This window comes from Macaca fascicularis, chromosome 6, assembly GCF_037993035.2.
Source record: "Macaca fascicularis isolate 582-1 chromosome 6, T2T-MFA8v1.1".
NCBI lineage: Eukaryota > Metazoa > Chordata > Mammalia > Primates > Cercopithecidae > Macaca > Macaca fascicularis.
Genome location: NC_088380.1, coordinates 86,302,501 through 86,325,201, shown reverse-complemented (window position 1 = coordinate 86,325,201; position 22,701 = coordinate 86,302,501). Strand labels below are relative to the sequence as shown.

At 40.1% G+C, this 22,701-nt stretch overlaps 1 protein-coding gene across 3 annotated transcripts in view; it reads right to left on the bottom strand.

The window, feature by feature from the left end:
* Positions 1-14,316: 14,316 nt before the first annotated feature.
* LOC102115526 (V-type proton ATPase subunit S1-like protein) overlaps positions 14,317-22,701 on the bottom strand; it is a 112,821-nt gene continuing 104,436 nt past the window's right edge. For all 3 annotated transcript variants that reach the window (XR_012413816.1, XR_012413817.1, XR_012413818.1), the window contains one exon: positions 14,317-19,417. The gene's annotated coding sequence lies outside the window, so the exon portion shown is untranslated. The remainder of the gene's footprint in view (positions 19,418-22,701) is intronic.

Sequence of the window (22,701 nt, the reverse complement as noted above, 5' to 3'; positions counted from 1 at the left end):
ATTAAATGGAATAAAGACAAAAATATTCTCAACAGTTCAAGTTAGTTCTGCCATCAATAAATTACTTTAAAAAATTGAAAAATAACCACTGTTTGATGTCAAAGCTGTTGGGATTCCAGAATTGTTGGAGAATCTATACTAGCTAACATTCCTGTAGCACCTTCAATGCACCGGGCACTCTGGCCTAAGCACGTTATATATATTAACTCATTTACTCTTCATAACAACCCTATGAGGTAGGTACTATTAGTATAGTTTCCACTTTATAGGAATGGGAATTGAGATACAGACAGGATAAGTAATTTGCCCAAGGTCACACACTTAACCTCCTAGTTGATACCTTTAATCACTCTTCTCTACTGCCTCCATCTCCCCTTTTGTTAGTATCTGCAATGTTGGGCTTTGAGGAAGGATTTACCCTTACTCTCCACACTCGCCCCCAGCCCCCAAAATTAAAAATAACTAAGAATTATCAGCACTGATCTTTCCATCCTTTCTGACGTTTCTTCTACTTGGAAAACTGAAGCTTGCTGGAAGAACTAAATTTAAAGATCTGGCATCCTTAGACTCCAAAAAGATTTCTCATTGGCCTGAGAATTAAACTAATTAAACTGCAAACGAGAGACCCAGGTGGGCTTGTGGAGGTGTGGGAGAGGGCGGGAAATCACAGACTTTTCAAACAGATTACTAAGAGAAGGCCATGTTCGGAAAACATTTAGCCAGAAGTGTTCCTTGAAGAAGAAAAGCCAGAAGCCTACAAAGCAGAATAACACTCTTTCAGCAACCACCAGGTCATTAAAACATACATTCAAATTTATGGGCAACCCAGCCACCTTATCAAAGGAAAACAATATAAAAGCTCACAGCTCTGAGGGGGGAACAGTGGAACCTACTCCAGAGGAGGGGAAAGCACGTGCATCAATCATGTCGCTGGCCCCGGTGTTAACAACTTCTAAACAGTGAAGGTGAAAGAACATTTGTTCACCAAAAGGTCACTTTCTGAATTCAAGGGGGAAGGGTTAGGAGCACATGTTGGAAAGTTTGGCTCAGTGTGCATGTTATTTTACCCTCGGGCCCAGTTTGCCTCTGAAACAAGGTTGGTGGTGGTGAGCAATTAGTCTAGCAGCTAATCAGTGTCATTGTGCTGAAACCTTTCAGGAAACCGTCCCAACCTAAAGGAATGAGCTTCCACACGAGGTCTGCTTCTCACGGAAAATACCAAGCGCTGAGGAAACACCCTTGGGAATACTCACTTCCCCTCAGGCACTCAGTATTTACCCAGAGTCTGAAAGGTACTTAACCCTGCAGTACGTGCCTGGGAGCCCTTGTTAAAAGAAACCCAGTTTCCTCCCTACAAATGGTTTAAAATCTAATTGGGGAAATATAAAAACATAATCACGTCAGGGATGGAAAATATATATGAATGCGAGAGTTGGCAAAATGTTTTTCTTTCTCTGCTTTATACACAACTCAAATTACAATCTTCATTCCAACCTCGTTGAACTCTCAGAAAGTAACTGAATCCACTTAGGTCGAGTATTCCAAACAGTAATGTTTGTCTAAAGCAATTTCTCTACTCCTCACATTACCTCAACACAGAATGGAGAACAACTCATATATATGGGGCAGAGCAAACAGAAACCCCAGGTCTTGCTCAACAAGTGTTTGTGGAATTAAATTGAAATTCTGCCCAATTTTGCCCACCCTAGAGGGGTTTGTTCATGAATCTGACTGGGAGTGATTCACTAACCACCAGTGACTTGTGCTTATGTATTTCAGAGAAACATTCTCCTCAATGCAACATACATTCCTTCCTGTGGGAAAGCTTTGGACTGCATGGCCAGAACTTCCTAAGCAATCCTTTTATGTCCACAAAATGCTAATTTTCTACTGTTTAAATTAATATGTTCTTAGTATTGGCCTGCCCTTAAATATAAAAGCCACTCCAAAATTATCTGTTGTCTCGGACATGTTTTGAGATGGAGGGTGGGAAAGCAGTGAAACATGAAGAGAAGCAAACTGGTTAAGAAATTAATTAAACTCAAGTTAAGCAGAAGAGGAGGGGCTGCCAGTCCCCACCGCCAACCCTGCCTGATACCACAGAGGGCAACTTCCACCTTGAGAAGGTCATTCTTAACAGTTCAGGCTGACAGCAGGAAAGAAGGTTTTCTTCTCTTACTCTGAGGTGACCCACCCCTCCTTAACAGTTTTACATGCAAAGCCAACCAAGTATGAACAGACTGATATGGAACACCAGCCTGTGAACTTCATATTCACACAATGCGGTAGGGCACTTATTCAGTACAAATAAGCAATTTTAAAATAGCAAATGTATATTTAGTCTTCATAAACTATAACCAAATTCTTATCACATCTAAGCTGGAGTCAGCCAAACATGAGCTGAAGTCAGCCAAACTTTTAAGGGGGTAGTAAAAATTGCGCAAGACCACATCCTATGTCCAGTAAAAGAATCGAATTCCTCTCACCTCCCTGTTTATCCTTTTTAGAGTCCTCTTTACTTAGGTTCTTCCGCTTCCCTAAATTAATGACTATTTGCTATGGTTTAGATGCTGATCCCCAGTGTTGGAGGCGGGGCCTGATGAGAGGTGTTTGGATCTTGAGGATGGATTCCTCAGGAAGAGATTAATGCCCTCCCTGGGGCTGGGGGCACCAAGTGAGTCCTCACTCTGTTAGTATTCACAAGAGTTTTCTCAAGGACTGGTTGTTATAACGAGTCTAGCACCTTCCCTGTCTCTTGCCTCCACCCTCATCATGTGACCTCTGCACATGTTGGTTCCCCTCTGCCTTCCACCATGCATGGAAGCTTCCTGAGGCCCTCATTAGACACACATGTTAGTGCCATGCTTCCTGTACAGCCTGCAGAACCATGAGTAAAATAAACCTCCTTTCTTTATAAATTGCCCAGCCTCAGGTATTTTTTTATAGCAACACAAACAGACTAAGACACCATTATGATTCAACCCATTTTTTACAGGGAGCCTATTGTATGTCTGCTGGAGGATGGAGGTGCTACATGAACAAAACAAAAGTGGCTGCTACCTCTTGAAGCTTAGAGTCTTGGTGAAGACTTTAAACAGTTTTTAAACAGAGAGGTTCATGGTCTTTGAGACTTATTACAGCAACCAAAAATAACTGGCAGAGGCTCAAAACCCATCCCTTTAAGAAAAAGCAAGTTAAAGTTGATTATTTTTCCAATGAAAGGAAGTATCTCATTCATCTGAGTATCAAAGTGGTTTCCAATAAACAAATAGCAATAGGTCACATCAAAGGCAGTATGCCAAAAGCAGTGGCAACAACAGCACACAACTAAACTGTCATCCGTGTGAATGATATTAGAGTAAAATACTGAAAATATGAATAACTGTATCTGAGAAGAGCTGCTAAATTGTGGCCTTGTAACACAAAACCTTTTAGAAGTGAAAGAGACCAAGACTATTCATTTAAGATCAATACATACTATTTTATATAATATTCCAGCAAGTTTGCTTACCTAGCATTGCTTTCTAATGTTTTTACAGTATGGACAATAGAGATAATGATTATATTTATACTGCACCCTGGGATAAGCTGACAAGGCTGCAAACAAAGGCAACTACCTGACAGCTCTGGCCACCCTCGTCCCTCCTAGGGCTTAGGGATTAGTATCAACTCCCACATGTAATTTACATGCTTCCCACAGGGCCTGTGCTGCCTGTCTCCTTTACTACAGCCAGGAAGTTATGGGGAGATAGCTGCTTTCCTCATTCAACAACATCAACAAGTTGTTTCATTGTGTTAAAATGTGTAAATACCCTAGTTCCACTGGCATCTAGCAGGTGGACGCCAGTGATGTCGAACATCCTGACATGCACAGGGCAGCCCCCTGCTTTTTTGTTATAACCTCTGGTTTGGATGCCTCCCTCTCCCTACAGGGATTTTTCCCAGCTTATCACTATGCTTTTATTTTCATTTTAATTAACTCAAAACAGGCTCAGTTTATTATAAGATCACAAACCAATTGAGGAAAAGGCTGCTGCTGAAATATTTGCCTGAATACTCAATGAACAGATTCTGCATGACCCGGCATACTTCTTGTCACCTAAGTTGTCAAGTAGACTCTACAAAACCCGAAGGAAGAAAGAATACAGGAGTAAGGAAGAGAAGAAAAGGAACAGGAAGATAAGGGCAGAGACTAAGTATACAGCATAAGAGCAGGAGATTGAACTATTTTTAAAATAGGACAGGGACAACTGTCTTCATTACAAGGAGGCTACAAACCATCCCATCATCACAGCCGTCTCACCAGTAATTCACCAGCATTCCTTCAGTTGCACCAGAATGCCTGTCTTCTTCCTTCCCATCTTGAGGCCTTGCACGTGCTATTCACTCTGCATGGAATATTCTTGCTCTTTTCTCACCTCCACCAGTGGTTCTTTTTCTGGGTGATTTTGTCCCCTGGGGGACATTTAATGATGTCTAGAGATTTGTAAAGGTTGTCACAGCTGGAGGGGGTTGCTACTGACTGCCATCTAGTTAGCAGAGACCAAGGATGCTGCTAAATATCACATAATGCCCAGGAAAATTCCTGCACAACAAAGAATTATCTGGTTCAAAAGTCAGTCTTATGGAGGTTGAGAAACGCTGCCCTGCCGTCCTTGGCTTAAATGGCAATTACTCGGAAGCTTTCCATGACTCCTCTGGGATGGGTCCTCATCACAGCCTGGGCTTTTCTTTAGTGCATGTGTCACAAACGTAATGAAAACCCATCATTTGTTGTTATATCTGTGTTCACTGCTACACTGGGATCCCCAGGAGGACCAGGCTCATACCTGTCTTGCTCGTCTCTGTATATTCAGGGCTTAGCACAGGGCATCACATTTGTTAGATGACAGGAAAGACTTCAGGGATCCCCAGTGGAGAACAGCCTTCAAAACAATTCAAAAGCCACACACCAGACCAGTCTCAACACTTATGCTCATACCTCGTTTTTCACTTTAAATGGTCCTTTCCAGCATGACTTCACTAGATTGCCCTCCAGATGACTTTGGCTGTTTTCAAGATCAAATCCCACCCCAAAGAACAATGAGTTACCACATTAAGAGCGTTGGAGAGAATGGGAGGCAGGCCTGTAAGCAATATATCAAGCATTACAGAGCACAATTTCCCAAGATGACTGCTTCCAGAGGGACAATATTCATTTAGCTGTACAAGCTTTAAGATACTTGTTTAGATGTTGGTTGTATACTTGATAGTCATAACACCATTCTTCGTACTTATCCCAAAGATGCACAAAAATAGGATGCCAGATAAGTTTGTGAAAGAAAAGAATAGGAAGCAAAAGGGTATGAAATAAAGAGGATAATTCAGAGGTACTGAAAACCACATAAAGTCTGGATATTGGGCACAGCAGTGTCCAAACCCTGGCTGTGCCTCTTACTAAGTGTGTGGCCTTAGGCGATTTTCTTAAATTTTCTGAGCATCAGTTAACTAATCTAAAATGGAAATTTAAAACACCTGTCTCTTGGAATCATCTGAGGATTAGTGAAGCAATACATTTAAAGAACTATCGAACTCCATCCTCAAAAGACGCTCTACATAATAAAGTTCCACCTCCTATAAAAGAATCAGAACATCATTTGAACTGCAAGAATGATGTAATCTAAGAAAGCAGGCTAAGAGAAGTAAAATGGGCAAGGGAAAAAAACTGAGTGAGATGTGGTCTCAGCTGGAGACTAGCTTCAGCCTGATCCCATGGAGAGTTCTGGAACACAGATTGTATTGCAGGTTGGTCCCATCTTAAGGCAGGGGCCTGGATTTTTGTATTCTGTAGTCAGTTGGCCATTGGTCACTGGTTAGAGATTTACAGGAAGAAAGAGACCAGAGGACCCAGATGGTAATTTTATAGAGAAAAGGGTAGCTGTGTTAACAATCAATCTTTAAAGCAGGAAATGGGAGCACAGCAGAAAACCAACAGCATCTACCACACATACCTGTGTGGCACATCGTAGGTGCTTGATCATTATGAACTCTTTATTTTATCCTCAACTTAGCAAACATTTATTAAGCTCAGGACCCTTGTTTGTCAATGAAGATATGAATAATGTATAGTTAGTGCCCTAGAAATGTTCACAGTCCATTCGGAAAGATAGTTGTACATCGGACTAGCAGACCAATGAGAAATAAGAGAAATTGTCTTTACTGCCCCCTCTTCTCACATCCCTTTGTCTTTGAATGTCCCTCTTTCATCTAATCCAGGGGCCCACAGGTCTTTCCTCTACTAACCATTACTCCTCTAGCAGCACTCAACATCCAGAACTACATTTCAGAATTATGTTTCTTTCTTCTCCATACCTAGCATAGATAAATATGTGATCATCATAATGGATTAAGCAATAAACCAGGCCAGTGTTTTTCAAACTGCATTAGTAAGTCATGAAATCAATAAGGTAAGTTTTGACAACCTGTATTTTTGAAAATAGAAATTGAATAAAACAGAATAGAGAAGAATATATCACAATACATCACCACAATAAGTAAGGCTAAGGGGGTAAGTATGTTTTCTGCGTATACATATATCTGCATATATGTAATATATCTTTATATTCCTGGTTCCAGTTTAAATGATTTTCTTAAAATGGATTACCGTCCAAAAAATTTGAAAAACACTGAACCAAAAACTAAATCTGGCTGTGTTAGCTTGCTAGTGTATCATTCCACTCAGATAACATATGGTCCCAAATGGGTCATAGTACAGTAACAAAACAAAAGTAAGAAGTCTGAGATTTCAAGTACATTTACAGAACAAAAGTGTAAATATTTTGGTTAGTTGGGTCTTTCAGCATCCCTTACATTAATAAACCTGCTTTGTCCGTAAGGTTTTTAAATGTCTTACAAAGCGCAGTACTGTATGCTGAGAATGTAATGAATAAAAACACGCAGTCAGTCAAGGCACTTAGGAATGTATAATTTCACAAGGTCACAAACACAAAGATATATTTAGTAAAGTGTGGTAAATGCAATAATAGAGGCACACAAGTGCTAGGGTAGAACATGAATTAAAAACCTACTTTACATAAGGCGTTGTTTTCTGTGTACGGGGGACACCTGGCACCTGCCCTGAGAGACCTTACCATCTCATTTGGGAGATAAAACATATGCAAAGTCATACAAATAACGCAATGCACAAGCACTTTTTTAAAACAGGGGAAGCAATTAAGTTTTGGGGTTTGTTTGTTTGTTTTAACTCAAGGAAGACAAATGAGAAGTGCAAACAAGCCTAGGCCATAGATTAATGAAGTAGGGCCAGATAAATGCAAATCAGGCACACTTATTGGTGTTTAGCCTGGCACACAGTAGGCATTTGAGAATTGTTGTATTAACACATGTAAATATGTAATAATCAATGAATGGTTTGCTCCTCTGGCCATTCCTATTAGCTAGTAAGAGTAATAGTTTACAAGGATCCATCTCATGCTAGTTTAATTTCTTCAAGACAAATAAGCACAAATCCAGGGAATCTGTTCAGCCCCTGAAACCCTCTCACCTGTGACCATTAGTGGGTGATGATATCATGACTATAATATCTAAGGAGCAGAGGGAAGAATATAACTTTGGGTGGTATGGAGGATAACAAACTAAAATGTTGTAGGAAAATCTCAGATTTGGGTAATTTTTACTTAGCATTATGTTTCTTTATAAGCAACTTTATTGAGATATTATTTATGCACATCAAAGTTCACCAATTTTAAGTGTACAATTTGATGGGTTTTGACACATGTATATAGTTATCCTGTAGTCACCAATGCAGTCAACATATCGGGCACATTCTCCACTTCAGAAAGTTCCACAAGTGCCTCTTTCACTTATCATTCAGCTTTAAAGCAAGCTCTGAGGTTGATCAGTTTAGCCACCGATGTTAACACCAAGTAAATGAAAGACAAACTCTGTTACCTGCAATAATGATCACTTAAATTAACCCCTCAATAAAAGCATCAAGACAAATTATGAAAAACCAAGAGATGATACTTAATAACAAAGGCATAGACTAAAAAGACAACTGCCTCCAGAGAAGTAATCTAACGTTGAACTTATGTACATCTTACTTTTATCTGTATGAGTTTGATTAGCGTGCCTACACAACTATATCATCTTCCAAGGACTATATCATCTTCAGAGATGGTGAATGTTTGCAGGAGGGACACAAACTGTTTGGTCCCCAAAGTAGCTTATTGAACGGGACGAACCAACCAGAGAGACCAAAGAAGAAAATGACCTGAATGTTCTCAAGGCATCTAAAGAGTTACATGAAACTTGCAGCTAACTGCTTCTGTGTTCTATATAAGGAGTTAACATGGATCCCAGGTTCACACAGAAGAGAATTATTACTCTAAATAACCAAGTGGTCATGAGGATGACTATATAAGCTTCAGACAGATGTTTAAAAAAAAAAGAAAAGAAAGAAAGAAAGAAGCCAGATGGGAGTATTAAAGGCAGGAACCAAATTAAGCCCGAGATTACCCAAGAAGATAAAAAGATGACTAGGAGAGTAACAACCAGTGCTGACCAGAGTCACAGCACAGCCGGCCAGCCCCGAGCAGACGGACGTGGCTCAGACTTGGCTCAAATCCAATACAAGCACGCCGTCCCCATCTCCAGAGCAGCCAGGGAATGAACTGTGTCCTAAGTAACTGAATCATCACATGCTACAATAACCTCTACAGTCCATTCCTAGGAAGAATGCTTTGAGTAGAAAACGCATCTCCTATTGCTGGGCAGGATGAATCCCACATACTTCTGCCCAGGGGCAAGAGACAAACCAACAATGAATAAAATACAACTTTGACATACACATACCCAGACTGTTTTCAATCAAATTTCAAAGGAAGCAAAATATGTAAAGAAAACATAAATCCAAATTTTCGCTTTAAAAAACAAACTAGATCAAAGGGTTTGAAAGGGTTCTATTTTATAGTTTCAAAAATGTTAGTCCCACTTAAACATTTTCTGGCCTGCATGAATGTTTCCCATAATAATCAGTGTCCTAGAAGTCATACCCCGGATGTTCAAGTGTGCATCAGCTACCAAAATCCCCTCAGCTATGAATTTGAATTGTTTCTCCTCATAGATTCCTTTGTCTTGGGGCTGGGATCTAAGAACAAGTGCGAATTTACCTCATCAATTAACTCACTGTATGCACAAAAACACCACAAAATGCCACAGATCTTGCTAAACATTCACATAACTGCCTTTCACCGATATCTAATATATTCCCTAGTAGTGATCTAAGGAGGACCCAGCTGAAAAGGGACGCTTGGGTCTCTGCTAGCTGCTCCTATGTGAATGTGCCCCCTCCCTCATTCCAGCTGACTCACCATCCTTCAGAGTCCGCAGGTGTCTTCAGGGCCTCCTTCCTTTGAGTCGGACTTAAGTTAAACCTGAAAATGTTATGGTTACCGTCTTCCTGGATGTCAGTGAAAAGATTAAAGCACCCCAAAGTGGAAAAGAAGACGGGAGAAGAGACGGTGGTGAGAAACCACTGCTACTGACTCTGAGTGGAGTGCTTTAATTAAGATCAGCTAGACACAACAATGATAAGATCCCCTACCCCGATGCTTTTCGAATCACCTGGAGATCTTGTCAAAATACATATTTTGATTCCGTAGGTCTGGGGTGAGCCCAAGGTGCTGTAGTTCCAACAAGCTCCCAGGTGATGCCAACGTTGCTGATCCATGGACCACACTTGAGTAGCAAGTGCTTAGAAATTCAGATTTCTCGGCCCCACCTCTGGCCAACAGAAGCTGTAGAAATCAGCACTATTTGAGCAGCTCCACAGATGATTCTTATACACACTAAATTTCGAGAAGCGTTTAATTCACTGCATCACCTCTGTGAGGTAGTAACACCTGAGTCTACGTTAGTGAATTTCTCTGGTGACAGCTGAAGTAGCAACAGGGAGGTAGGAGGAGGTGTGGTCCACGTCTAGAAATTTTGGATGGCGGCTCGGGAATACCATGAGTCGGCTAAGCTACTTCACCTGTACTAACTACTGATTTTTGCCCTGTTGCCGGGGTAATTTTTACCTGGTGGTGGTAATGGAGGTGGGATTTTATTTCATTTGGTGCTTCGAGAAAGAAAAAAAAAATGGCTGGGGGTGGTAGGGTGCCACACACTCGTTAGGCTGAATCCTCTTTATACTTTCTGTAATTCTCCAATTTTCTACAAGAACATCTATTACTTTTATAATCAGAAAAATAAAATTTTTTCAAAGTCTGAACTGGGAGCCACCACATCCTTAGAAATTACCACAGAATGCAGCACTTCCTAAAGCAATTACCCCAAAATGGCTTTCCCTTGAAGTTTAGCTTTTATCGGTACTCTAACTCAGTTTTCTGATCCTCAAACTTTACCCCTGGAATTTACCTGTGGGAGCTTTTTGCCTGCTGTCTATATCATCAGTCCTGGCCTAGTAAACAGGCAGATTTCAGTCTTATAAAACTATCTATTTTTCTTATAAGAAACTTTTCAGACCTATCTACCATTGCATCAACCTGGTATTGTGTTTCTTTTGGTTTTTAGTTGTTCAATTTTACTAAACTACACTATTAAATGAAATAAATGGCCCACACCACCTGATCCCTAGAGGTAAGCACTTCTAACAATTCTGATTTTACTTTTGCTGTTGTTTACCTCTTTAACTGTCAAAGATAAGCTTATAAAAGATGAGCAGTTAGCTCACTCAATCCATCCCTCCCCCCATCCTCCTTACATGTTGTAGTTATTATTAATTTCCTTGTCACATATGAAATTTAAATATTTTAAAAACCTCTATATCTTATTCTGTCAACTTTTGACATGATCTAGTGACTTCTCAGTGTGTTCGGTGATGAAGATATTAGCACACCTGCCCTTTCCTCCACTTTTCCTGCCCCCTGTTCTTTTCTAAATTCCATTATCTAAACCTCTAATTTTATAATTTATCTTCTGTGCTATAACCATAAATTATCTTTAATGTTTGGTGCATAAATCAATTCTAAAAGTTTAAAAACCAATAAACACCATTCATGCCTTTATGACTATTTAAATGTTATTTACTGCAAAGCCAAGAAACGTACTGGTTTAACTCTCCTTCTCGGTAGTGTCACGTCACCACACTGGGCAGCACAAGGAAGCACTCCTGTCATCCCAGACAAAAGGATTCTCTTTTATCATGTGGCCTCAATTGTTCTATATCACATCACATTTTTGTTTGCTTCCTATTTGAACCATGGCTTTCTTATACTTTTTATATTTGGTTCAGTTTGGAGGACAGAGGGGAGGAGGTGTTTAATTATCTTGTTTTTTCCCTTGTAAATTGAAGAAACATATACTTCTACCATATCCTGAAATGTACTCTCAACCATATGACAAAATCTACTTTTTCCCACGGACATGTCTCCTACAGTCCCTGGCCCTCCTCCTCGCACATGGACCAATGGCTTGTGGGGACTCCGCACAGCGCTCAGCCTGGCTTTCCTATGTTCACACCTGGCTTAGACCTGTGACTTCTTCCTTGGGTCTCTCCCTCATCTGGCCATCATTGAGAAATGTCTTCTTTAAAATGTGCAGCTGGGAAGTAAATTTTCTGAGCCCTTGCATGTCTGAAAATGTCTTGATTCTACTCGAATACTTGTTTCATAGATTAGGTATGGAACTTTTGTATCAAAATAACTTTTCCTCAGAACTTTGAAGGCATTACTCTGTTATATTCTAATACCCAGTGTGCCTGCCTAATACCAGTCTGATTCTCCTTCCTTTATAGAGAAACTTTTCTTTTTAAACACTTCCCTGGGATCATATCTGCATCCTGAGTGTTCTGCAATTTCTTTAAGAACGTATCCCTGTGAGGGTACTTCTGACTGTCCTTTACATTACTCAGGAAGTTCTCCCAATCTCAAATTAAGCTCTGGGAAATTTTCCTCCAATATTTTGTTAATATCTTTCCCTCTCTTTTCTCTGCCTTCCATTTCTGGAATTCCTATTAATCTATTTGGGGCTTTTCAGATTTATAATATCTTATCTCATATTTTGCTGACTTTGTTTTTACTTGATGTTCTTGGAGTTTTATTTTTCAACAATCACTTATAATTTATAAAAGTAATTTCTTGTTTTGCTTATTTCTTTTTTCATGAAATCCTGCTTTTGTTTTATGGATGTAACCCTTTCTCAAATATGAATACCACTACTAATAAAATAGAAGTTTTTGAAGTTTTCTTCTGTTTCCTAACTCACCTCTATTTCCTCTTGGGTCAATATATATCTTTATATATTTCATATATGTTTATATTTATATATATAAAACATATATTTGTTTGTCTTGATTTTTTTCTTTTCTTTCTTTGCTAACTTCGATACCATTTTTTTTTCTTACTACTGCTTTTTCTTTAGTGTTTGGTATCTTGAACATCCATTCATATTTAAGAATGAAAGTCTGGGTATATTATTCTAGATATTTTGTAGGAGTTTCCTCTACACTAGTTTCAGATATGCCCCTTCCCTGAGTGGGAAGAATGACCATAAATTATATGGTAATCAGCAAGAGTATGGGCTGGGAGGATTTTAAATGTTGAGTGGGCATTCGCACTACCAGAATGAGAACAGTAGTTCACTAGAAATCTCAGTTTTCTCCAGGTTTTCTTCAGAGCACTGCTTGCCAACCTCTTTTGTACCATTAAATATTTCAAATTTCTTTTTTCTTTTTTTTTTTTTTTTTTTTTTTTGAGACGGAGTCTTGCTCTGTCGCCCAGGCTGGAGTGCAGTGGCGAGATCTTGGCTCACTGCAAGCTCTGCCTCCTGGGATCACACCATTCTCCTGCCTCAGCCTCCCGAGTAGCTGGGACTACAGGCGTCTGCCACCTCACCCGGCTAATTTTTTGTATTTTTAGTAGAAGCGGGGACCGGGTTTCACCATATTAGCCAGGATGGTCTCGAAAAAGTTATTTTTCACAGGGGCACTTTGCTGCCAGCCAGAGACTGCTCCCAGCAGCTCCGGCAACTCCAGGCCTCCTGGCAGCTCCATACACAGAGGTAGGGAAGGACATACCCCTTGCACTGCGTAGACCAACCGTCATCCATGGCTTCCATGTCCTGCACCCCACATCTGCCTACTTGGTTCTGGATGATCTTCCATTCCATTTTCCACATGTCCATGAGTCCTATCTCCTCCATTCTCTCTTCCATTTCTCTGTGTTCTGTCGTCCAGAAATGCATTAAACACTCTTCTGCTGATTACCTCTGCCTCCCTTTCTCCTGGTTGTTATGAATTTCTAGCCTAACTACTTTACTGTGACTTCAACGGGATTAGAGATGGAGGTTGAGTAAATCAACATGCTTGACCTGCCATTTTGAAATCTTGGACCCAAATGCACTGTTTTCCAGGCAACCAGAATAACTCTTCTATTCTGCTTTCTTCATGTTTTATTTAATTTTAAGAAAGACATTACCCTTTAAAGATTTAAATCATTAAATTATCTTTAATTTCTCCTTAACCTTGATCCCCACATCTACTCAGTCTTTGAACCCTCTTATACCCTGCAAAGCTTTTTGAAATCTGTTTCCCATTTAATATTCTCATTGCCCATGTGGAAAGTGCAGACTGATGAGAGGTTAATTAAGAACTTACTAGCTCTAATCCTCATAGACCCACCTGCACTATTATGACGGCTCCCAAAGTTCTTCCTGCCTGTAATCTCCCCAATTCATCCCACTCACAGTCCTTTCCTATTAGTTCCCAAAAGTACAGTTCTTATCATTCACCATATGTGTATAAATTACCAGAATATGAATCCCTGGAGGTGCTTATGAGAATGCCAGGGAAGGTTTTTTTTTTTTTTAAGATTCAAGCTTCTTAGCTTGGCGTTAAAGCCCCTTCAAGTCCAGGCCTCATTCTCCATTTCTGGCCATACCTCCCACTTGTCCTCCTTAAATACTTTGGGTTCTAGCCAAGTTAAACTACTTTCTAGGTCTTTAATTTGTTCTGCAATTTCCTACCCCTATGTCCTTGGTTTTCCTATTTAAAAAGCATGTTCCCCTCATAGAGAGAAGGTATTGTCAAAGTTGCCCCCATCTTTCAAGGACCAACTTAAATGCCTGCTCATTGCTGATCCTCCCAGCTGGAATTAATTCTTTTTCTCCTGTTGTGTCTTAATATTTGGTTTACACTTACATCTCTTATAATTCTACCTATATTCTGATTTATGTAATAGTCATTCATGTACACATATTTTCTCCAATATAAACTATATGTATCTAATGTAGACTGCAAACGACTTGAGGGCAGAAGAAGTTGTGACTGTTAATTTTATTTTCTTATAACACTCAGTACAGTGCCTTACAAGTAGTTGATGCTCAATAGATGTACTTTGAGTGGAGGTAGATAAACCATCTGGTAAGGAATGACCATTGCAACATTCAATAACTCTTCATTGTTTAAATGTATTAACCTAACTTTTAAAGTTCTCCATATTATAGCCCCAATTTACCTTCCCACTGCCTCCTACAGAAATCTTAATTCATGCTAAAACATTCTACTGACAGACTGCCAAAGTGGTCCCCATACTGTGTCCATCACCTCTACCTGACCCACATTTATGATTTTCATGAATCAATTCAAAGTGCTTCTCCATCAAGCCCCTGAATGAATTGTAGCCATTCAACCTGCAATGCTCTTTCCATCTTCTGATCACATTGGTAATGTTCATATCAACTGCAATTTTTTTGCAATTTTTCTTATCACTTAAATGTAATTACTATTAAATACCTTCCCTAGCTAAGTCATGTTTCTTTTTATTTGCCACAGTAGTTTGTTCATAGCAGGACTCAGAAAATTTTTGATTTGATGATTTTATCATTCATTCAAATTAGCAGTAATATCATTCCAATGTATTCAACAATATTAATTACATAATTTTAAAATATGCTTTAGTATTTTCAACTATAATTAACATGAACTATGTTAATGAATAATAATACATGAATATATATGCTAATAATTAAAGGATTTTAAAATAAATCTTTTAAATAGGTTAAATTATATGTCATCATGCTTATGTTATATATATATATGCTGTGCATATATACCTTCAGTTATGTATAGGTTAGCAAGGTAAAGAGGTAGCATAAATAGGGGAACACTATGACTTTGATGACGGACAGAACTAGAGTATGTCACACAGGTCTTCTGCTAATTTGCTGTGTGATCTTAAGCAAACTACTTCACCTCTCTAAACTTTAGTTTTCTGAAAGAAAGCTTTCAAATAGGGGCACTCATTCTTACCTCACAGCGTTGTTGGAAGGACAGAAAGAATACATAGCATAGTATCCAGCACAGAGTCAATACTGTCAATACTCAGTCCATCACTTCTTAAAAGATAGGGCAGTCCAGGGGTAGAAAACCCAGGGACCGTGCATGTTCAACTCAACTACTGCCCCAGCAAAACCGAGAACATCCACTACCTATGGCCCCTCTGGGCAGTAGGGACCACTGCTTCCCAGTGGAAATCCTCTTCTCCTCTCCTATTTTCCCCTGCACTCCCAATCAGGAGAGTTTCCATCAGCCAATTACGGACCCAAAATCGAATCCACAAGTCAGATAATGTAACTAACTTTTTCCTTTGGAGGGATAAAAAAAAGTGATAGAGGCTGAAGGAAAAATATAGCTCTGCTGCTGCCCCAGACAATGTTCTCAGGCAAAGAAACTGACTCACAGCTGGACAACTTCGAGAAAGAAAATTTTCCACAAAACAGCAATGATGCCACAAAATAAAAGAAAAATGAGAAAAACCTATGACCTGCAGTTCCGTAACTACATCTCTGCTGCCTAACATTCCTGTGAACCTAATGACTCATTTTACTGTCGGATCTCATGTTTTAATCACTTCATGAAGGAGCACATGGAGGGCAGAGCTTGGCCTGAATTGATGACTTCCCCAATAGCTTCACCAGAGCATAACCCGCATCCTCAAGCCTTTCTCTGCCTCAGCCCCTCCACTGCAAAAACATGGGCTTGTCCACAGAGGAATGGCCCTGCGTTGTGTTGGATCCTCACATCCAGCGCACACTGCATTTCATCAGTGGCAAAGCTGAAGTCGTATTCAGGTAGGCTGAGAAGAAGAAAAAAAAAAAGCAGGCAAAAATGATCCCAAAACATCATGCCTGATAAATGGAGGAGATAATAAGAGAGAGCCTGGTGGGCACACAAGCACAGTTAGACAGCGCAGGCCAGGTGGAAAGGCTCCAGCTGGAAAAGTTCAGGGGTTGGGAGCCCTCAATTTGTTGAGCACAGGGTGTGTGAGAGCAAAGGGGGCACCCAAAAGAAGGGAATTGGTGCACAGCGTGACAGACAACAGGGACATCAAGGATGTCTCCAGGGAGACCAAGGAGAGATATCAGGGAAAAGGAGGCCTGGCCCAGGGGTGACCACATACTCAGGGTGCCAGGAGAGGGCTGGCAGAGCGGGGAATGAGTTCTGGCCCCAGAAGCCCCAAATGAAGCCAAAGTGAGGCAAAGTCTGGAGCACAACGAGGATGAGGTGACAAGAGGGGCCGCCATTGACCAAGGAAAGAATCTGAAATATTAATGTGGTCAGAGAGGCAGATAACTTTTATAAGAGCATTCCAGAATGAGCAGATGAGAAAGGCAGTTCAAGCAAGGAGGGAGATATCTGTTTATTTTCATAGGCAATTGTAGGCTTAAAAGGCAATCTGGGAGATTTTTAGCCTTAAATAGATAAGCAGTATACTATTTTCTAGTAGACCACCAAATGTAACCTGGTGTCTGGAATACAATTTAATAGGCAATTCCCAGAATAAATTATACCGATGTAGCTATGTATTTTCAGCCTTGTGAAAGGGTGCATGTGTATTTTCCTCTCCCAGAAGTGCATCCAAAGTTTTACTAATTCACAGCCTCCTGCTTCTCCCCACACTGCCCAGTGTCAGATGACATTTCTTGACAGTCCCTAACAAGGACCCCGAAGTCCCAGCACTCGGGATCCCTCCCGCTGCCCCCCACCCCTGCAAGAACTACATTCCCACAGACAGGGTTCTCTCGGGTATGGCTCTCATCCTGGGGGAGCTGACGGTACACGGCTAGTTTCCTTAGCACCTAATGGAAACTAAACCGGTCCCAAGGACGAGCACAAGTGGATAGGAATCACCTGTGCAGTCCACACACACTTGACACAGCGAACACAAAATACACCTCCCAATTTCATAGCCTTCATTTAGTTCACGCTACTATATACCTCAATTCCACTGGAAGAAAACATATTAATAAAAAACTTCCTACTTCAAAACCCGGCAAATTACTTTGATGCTACTTCAAACTCTGTGTTTTCAGTTCTCCCACATTTTTGCCTTGATCCCTGGATAAGAAACCAATATATCAAAGTGAATACCTTGTTTGTGTTTATCATTGTTATCTTTATGAGAAGGCATTAACCCTTGCCCTTTGAGATAACGGAATCAGTCGACCTCAGATCAAACAAACTGAAATAAGAACGTCTGAGACACGGGAAGTTTGTCCCTAGGATGTTGGTATGCGGTGGCCCTATCCAGCTTTAGAAAACGAACCCCCACCCCCAGTCCCAAGGCATTCAGAAATAATTTTATTTGCTCTTATTCATCAGCAAAGGAAAAGTAGCGAACCCCAGAGCCAAAGACTATTCATCCCACCCTGTGATAACCCTGACCCTAGTAAAGCCAACATCTGTCTCGTGTTTGAGGTGGCTGACGGCCAACTGGGGATCAGAAAACAACAATTTCCCTGGTCAGATGTAAGCCTTGCCCAGCATGTTGACTTTATAAACCACCCTGTAAGCTCAGTCAATTTAATTGGTAGATAGGGTTGTCTTTCCTTGGCTCATTTCCCACCAATTAATATTACCGGCATGAGTACCCATATGATCAGACATACACTAACAAGACTCTGTCTAGACAGGCAGAAAAGGTTTTTTCTTTGTATTTTTTCCAGAATTAGGCATTAATGTGCTACTCGTGAATGGAACAAATGTTTACATAAATCCGTACTGGGAAAAGAAATTCTTTTCTCAAACACTTCCAGGGGAGACATCATTGGCAGGATTAGTTGCATATTGGAGCTACCATATTAGTTCGTTCCCCCTGTACTTCAAAGATGTAGGAGCCAACAAGAGGGAGGGCACCACAGTAAGAAATGTGAGTAGCAAGATTATAAATCAGTACTTTTGACAGGGTGATTCCAGACAGCTTTGCTTTAACCAACATTCGACCTTACTTTATAGTGCTGAGGAGGTATTGAGCATAGTTAAGTTTTAAAAATGACCCTGGCCTTCCCTACAATATGGTATGAAAAACTATAAAAGGCACTTTTAAATGTTACCTGGAAAATCTTAAGTGAGGTATATAGTGCAGAAATATCTGTTATCCAAAATCTAAGATTTTATTGTTTTCAAAAAAGGAATTTTTAAAAGCACCCCCTCCAAGGCAAACAAAAAATGTCAAGCCCTAAGACATAAATAAAACTGAAAACGACCTTTTCCCCAACTACTCAACTCATAACTTTCCCCTATCCCTTTTTAGTGTTTGCTTATACTGAACAAATTATAAAACTAAATCTGCTAGGGAAGGCTAAGTTCATAAGGTTTTGGGTAAGTAACTCCAACAACCATCATTAATTATTAACATTATGGGTTCCTCCATTCTCACAAGTGATCAAACCACGTCAACACTTGGCACATTTTCAAAATTCTGCTAAGAAATAGCAGAGGACACAGAAGTATTATATAATATGGTCCCTGCCCTCAAGGAGTTCATAATCAGATTATCCATACCAGTTTAATTCTTAAGATGACTGCTGTAAGAAGCTGAAACCCAACAGATAACATCATGGTAGTTTTCCTGTTGAAAAGGAAGATTTTCATCAGTTGAATGGACAGTGACATTTCACTTTTAGAGAGAGGAAATTTGGCCTTCTACACATGAGGTTCCATGAGGGCTGCCATCATTGTATCCATTTCCTCCCAAATAAAGACATGTGACCCAAACTGGGTCACACAAAGTCCTGCCCGTCGATGTCTTTGATACGGAGCTAATGAAGGGGCTGCTGCTTCTCTGGAAAGCGGGGGGAGGCACTGACACTGGAGCTTCCTGTGGCTGCTGTTTGCTGCTCATGGGCCCCGCTGAGAGGATAGGGCCAATACACAGAGAGAAGCAGAGAGAAGAGGGACGGCACAGCACTGTACACTCTGCTTCCAGAAACCTGAGGTTAACCATACCCTGCCCTTCCCACAGTTTGGTTATGTTTGCCAGCAGGTTCCATCCCTGGCAAGCCCGTTGGAGTTGGACTTCTATCCCTTCCAACCAAAACGTGTCTTGACATCAGTTGTTCTCCATCTTCAATGTACCTAACAAAAGAAATGGAGTCTTAGACTTCAGCAGGAATTACATGATAGATATGACATACACGAATTTTGACTCTAAAGGGGCTCAACCATTAAACTTGCTACAAAGTGTGGATGTGGAACCTATTCTTGGTCTTCAGATTATCTCAGATGACTGTCTTGAATAACTTTACATGCAGAACAAGGCCTAGACTGATGCATAATTCTTAAACTATTTGTTCTATACATCTTGGACCTGTTGAAAAGGTCCAGAGATGACCCACCCCACTGAGCACTGAAACTACCTATTCCTGCCTTCTGATTCCAAGTGCCCTCCATTCACCATCATCTGCTGCCTCTGCACCTCCACAGGCACAAATACTAGGACAGCACTGACATACCCGGTGTGATTATTCACAAACACATCTTCGCATCACCTGCAAGTTCTCTGCCTTCTACTGAAGCCTCTGTGGAATCCACTTCTCCCTCCTGGCCATGGGGCCACCACATTAGCTGAATCACCTGCCCTTCCTTCTTCTGTCCCTCCCAACTCAGAAAACCCCTGGTGTCCCCTTGAGGACCACATTTTGAGAACCACTAAACAAGAGGAGTTTCTACGATTCCCGCCAACACTATCATCTCTGCATAATAGCACAAACTTTTCTTTCTCTGAGTGTTCTTTTTTGGCAATTAAAGAGGCAGATTTTAGAAGTTTCTCTCCTTTCTATCCTACAGTTATAAAAAACGAAAAATGGGCATTACATGAACCCAACCAAGAATACTGTTTTTTCAGCTGCTTTTCCTTAACCTTGAGATTCCTGAATTGAAATGGGGGAGGGAGAATAATTAGGTATGATGTTTGGGAAATTGATTCCTAATAGTTTGTGAGGTTTAGAGTATTCGTCATTTCACCCACTATTCAAGTGTTTCTTCATGGTTTGCTCCACAAAGAAAAAGGTCTCTTGGGAGTCAAATCTGTTTGAAATTATTCAGCTCAAGGACTGACACTGTGAAATTAGAGAGAAAGAGGTCAAATAACCTTATCGGTGGATATTCAGAGTAAAGTATGGTCTGGCATCATGTAGACATTCTCAGATGGCCACAGACACTGAAGAGACAAAAAGAATTTTCCAAAAAAGAAGAATTTTTCTTACAGTAAAGAGATCCAAATCCCACCCACATAATTTTTTTGTTGTCATTTTTTCGCCCTTGACCCTCCGCTGCTAACACTGCTTCTAAATTACTGCAGACACAGTGGAATTTGGAATCTCCATTAATATTTACAAAGCTTGCCACCCAGGCTATGACCCACCCTGCTGTTTCAGAATGATAAATTCATCTGCCTCCACTGAGACCTGAGAAATCTTATTTCACTGGGGAATAAGCATAATTTCTGCCATACACATGATGTGATTATCAAGTCTGGTTTATTAGCCAGCAGATCCCCTGCCATTTCATGGCAAAAAAAAAAAAAAAAAAATGTATTCAATAAAACTTTGGAATGACTAGAATATCATTTTCTCCAAAAGTCTTACTTCCTTCATAGCCATTAATGTCACTAAAGTACAAGTAGGCACAAGACCAAATAGAAACAGGTAACCATTTCAGAAATGTGCTATGACACATAAGGCCCCATCTAAATAAGGAATGCGCTCTGAAGCAGCTAGAGGCAGAAATGCATTTCCTCCCAGTAGCTCTCCATTCCAACTATGAGTTTGTTTTGTCTTTCACTGAGGAAAAAAAAAAAAAAAAATGAGTTGACAACATTTGTTGTTTTAATGATTTTGTTTAAAAATAAACAAACTGGAATCCTTCTTCGTTTTAAGGACCAAAGTCAGCTAGGAAGTTAGACCACATGATTTCCAAGGTCTTGTCCTTGGACAATTCAAAATAGATCTAAAATTCAAAATAGCATACAATGAAGTGACCGATCTTGATACGGTACAGATGAGTGCAGCAGGAATTCAAAAGAGGGGAGCAAAGTGTGACACGGTGTCATCACATGTGGTAGCTCACAGACATTTTGGTTTGTCCTTCTGGGAACATGAGACACTGGCATATTCACTCTCCTTGAAGTTAGGTGTGGCCAGTGGCCAATTCTGACCCAAATACCTTAAGCAAATGTGACAGTGACATATGGAGTGAAGGTGTCAGGGAGTAGAACCCCTCCAATCCTGTGGGATGGACATGCATTGCTATTTGTTCCTTTACATCCACTGAGATTTGGGAGTTGGAATTGCAATGTAACCTTGGTCCTCCTAGCTGAAAAGGATGGCTTTGTAGAGAAGGCGATACTTTGATCATATAGTGAAGAGAAGAGAGAAGAAAGTGGTTGAGAGATTCCAAAAATGAGATCTAGTCCAGAGATTCTCAACAACATAAAATCAAATAAATGAGAATATTCAGAAATGGGGCTCAGGCATCAGAATTTTCAAAAGCTTCTCAGGTGATTCTACAGTACATCCATATTCAATTATAAATTGTCAATTTACAATAAAATAAAAACATTTCAGGGCTGAGAACCACTGATTTCAATGATAGGAATGAGTGCAGAATAAAAGTAAACAGATAAGACATGAATAAGCACAAAGAGTTTTTGCAATTCCCATATCTTCAAAAGTCCCCAGATAGGGTTTCCAGATAACTTCAGCAAAGATTTAAAAAGTTAAAATTTTGTACTACCAAAAAAATTATTTGACATAGAATGGTCAGTTAACGAATTACAACTGGCATTTCTCAGTGTTGATTTTTCAAAAAAAATTCTTCTTTTTCTTACAAAAAGAAAGGCATATTTGAAACTCCAGGCCAGTTTTACCCCTAAATGATTTATATGTTTGTCTCTAAGGTTCACATATCCATGCGTTATCCATTACACTAATAACACTGTTACAAATAATATTAATAGCTAATATTTATTATTTACTATGAGCAAAACATTATGCTAAGTAATTTGCAATAACCTCACTTAGTCCACACAACAAACCTTGCTGGATAATTTTTTTTTTTTTAATTTCACTCTGTGGCCCAGTCTAAAGTGCAGTGGTGCAATCATAGCTCACTACAGCCTTGAAATCCTGGGCTCAAACAATACCCACTCCTCAGCCTCTGGAGCAACTAGGACTACAGGCACACACTGCCATGCCCAGCTAAGTTTTTTAAAATTTTTGTAGAGATGAGGTCTCACTAGGTTGCCCAGCTGGTCTTTAATTCCTGGGCTAAAGCGATCCTCCTGCCTAGGCCACCCAAAAAGCTGGGATTACAGGTGTAAGCCACCACACCTAACATTAGTTACTATTATTAACCACATT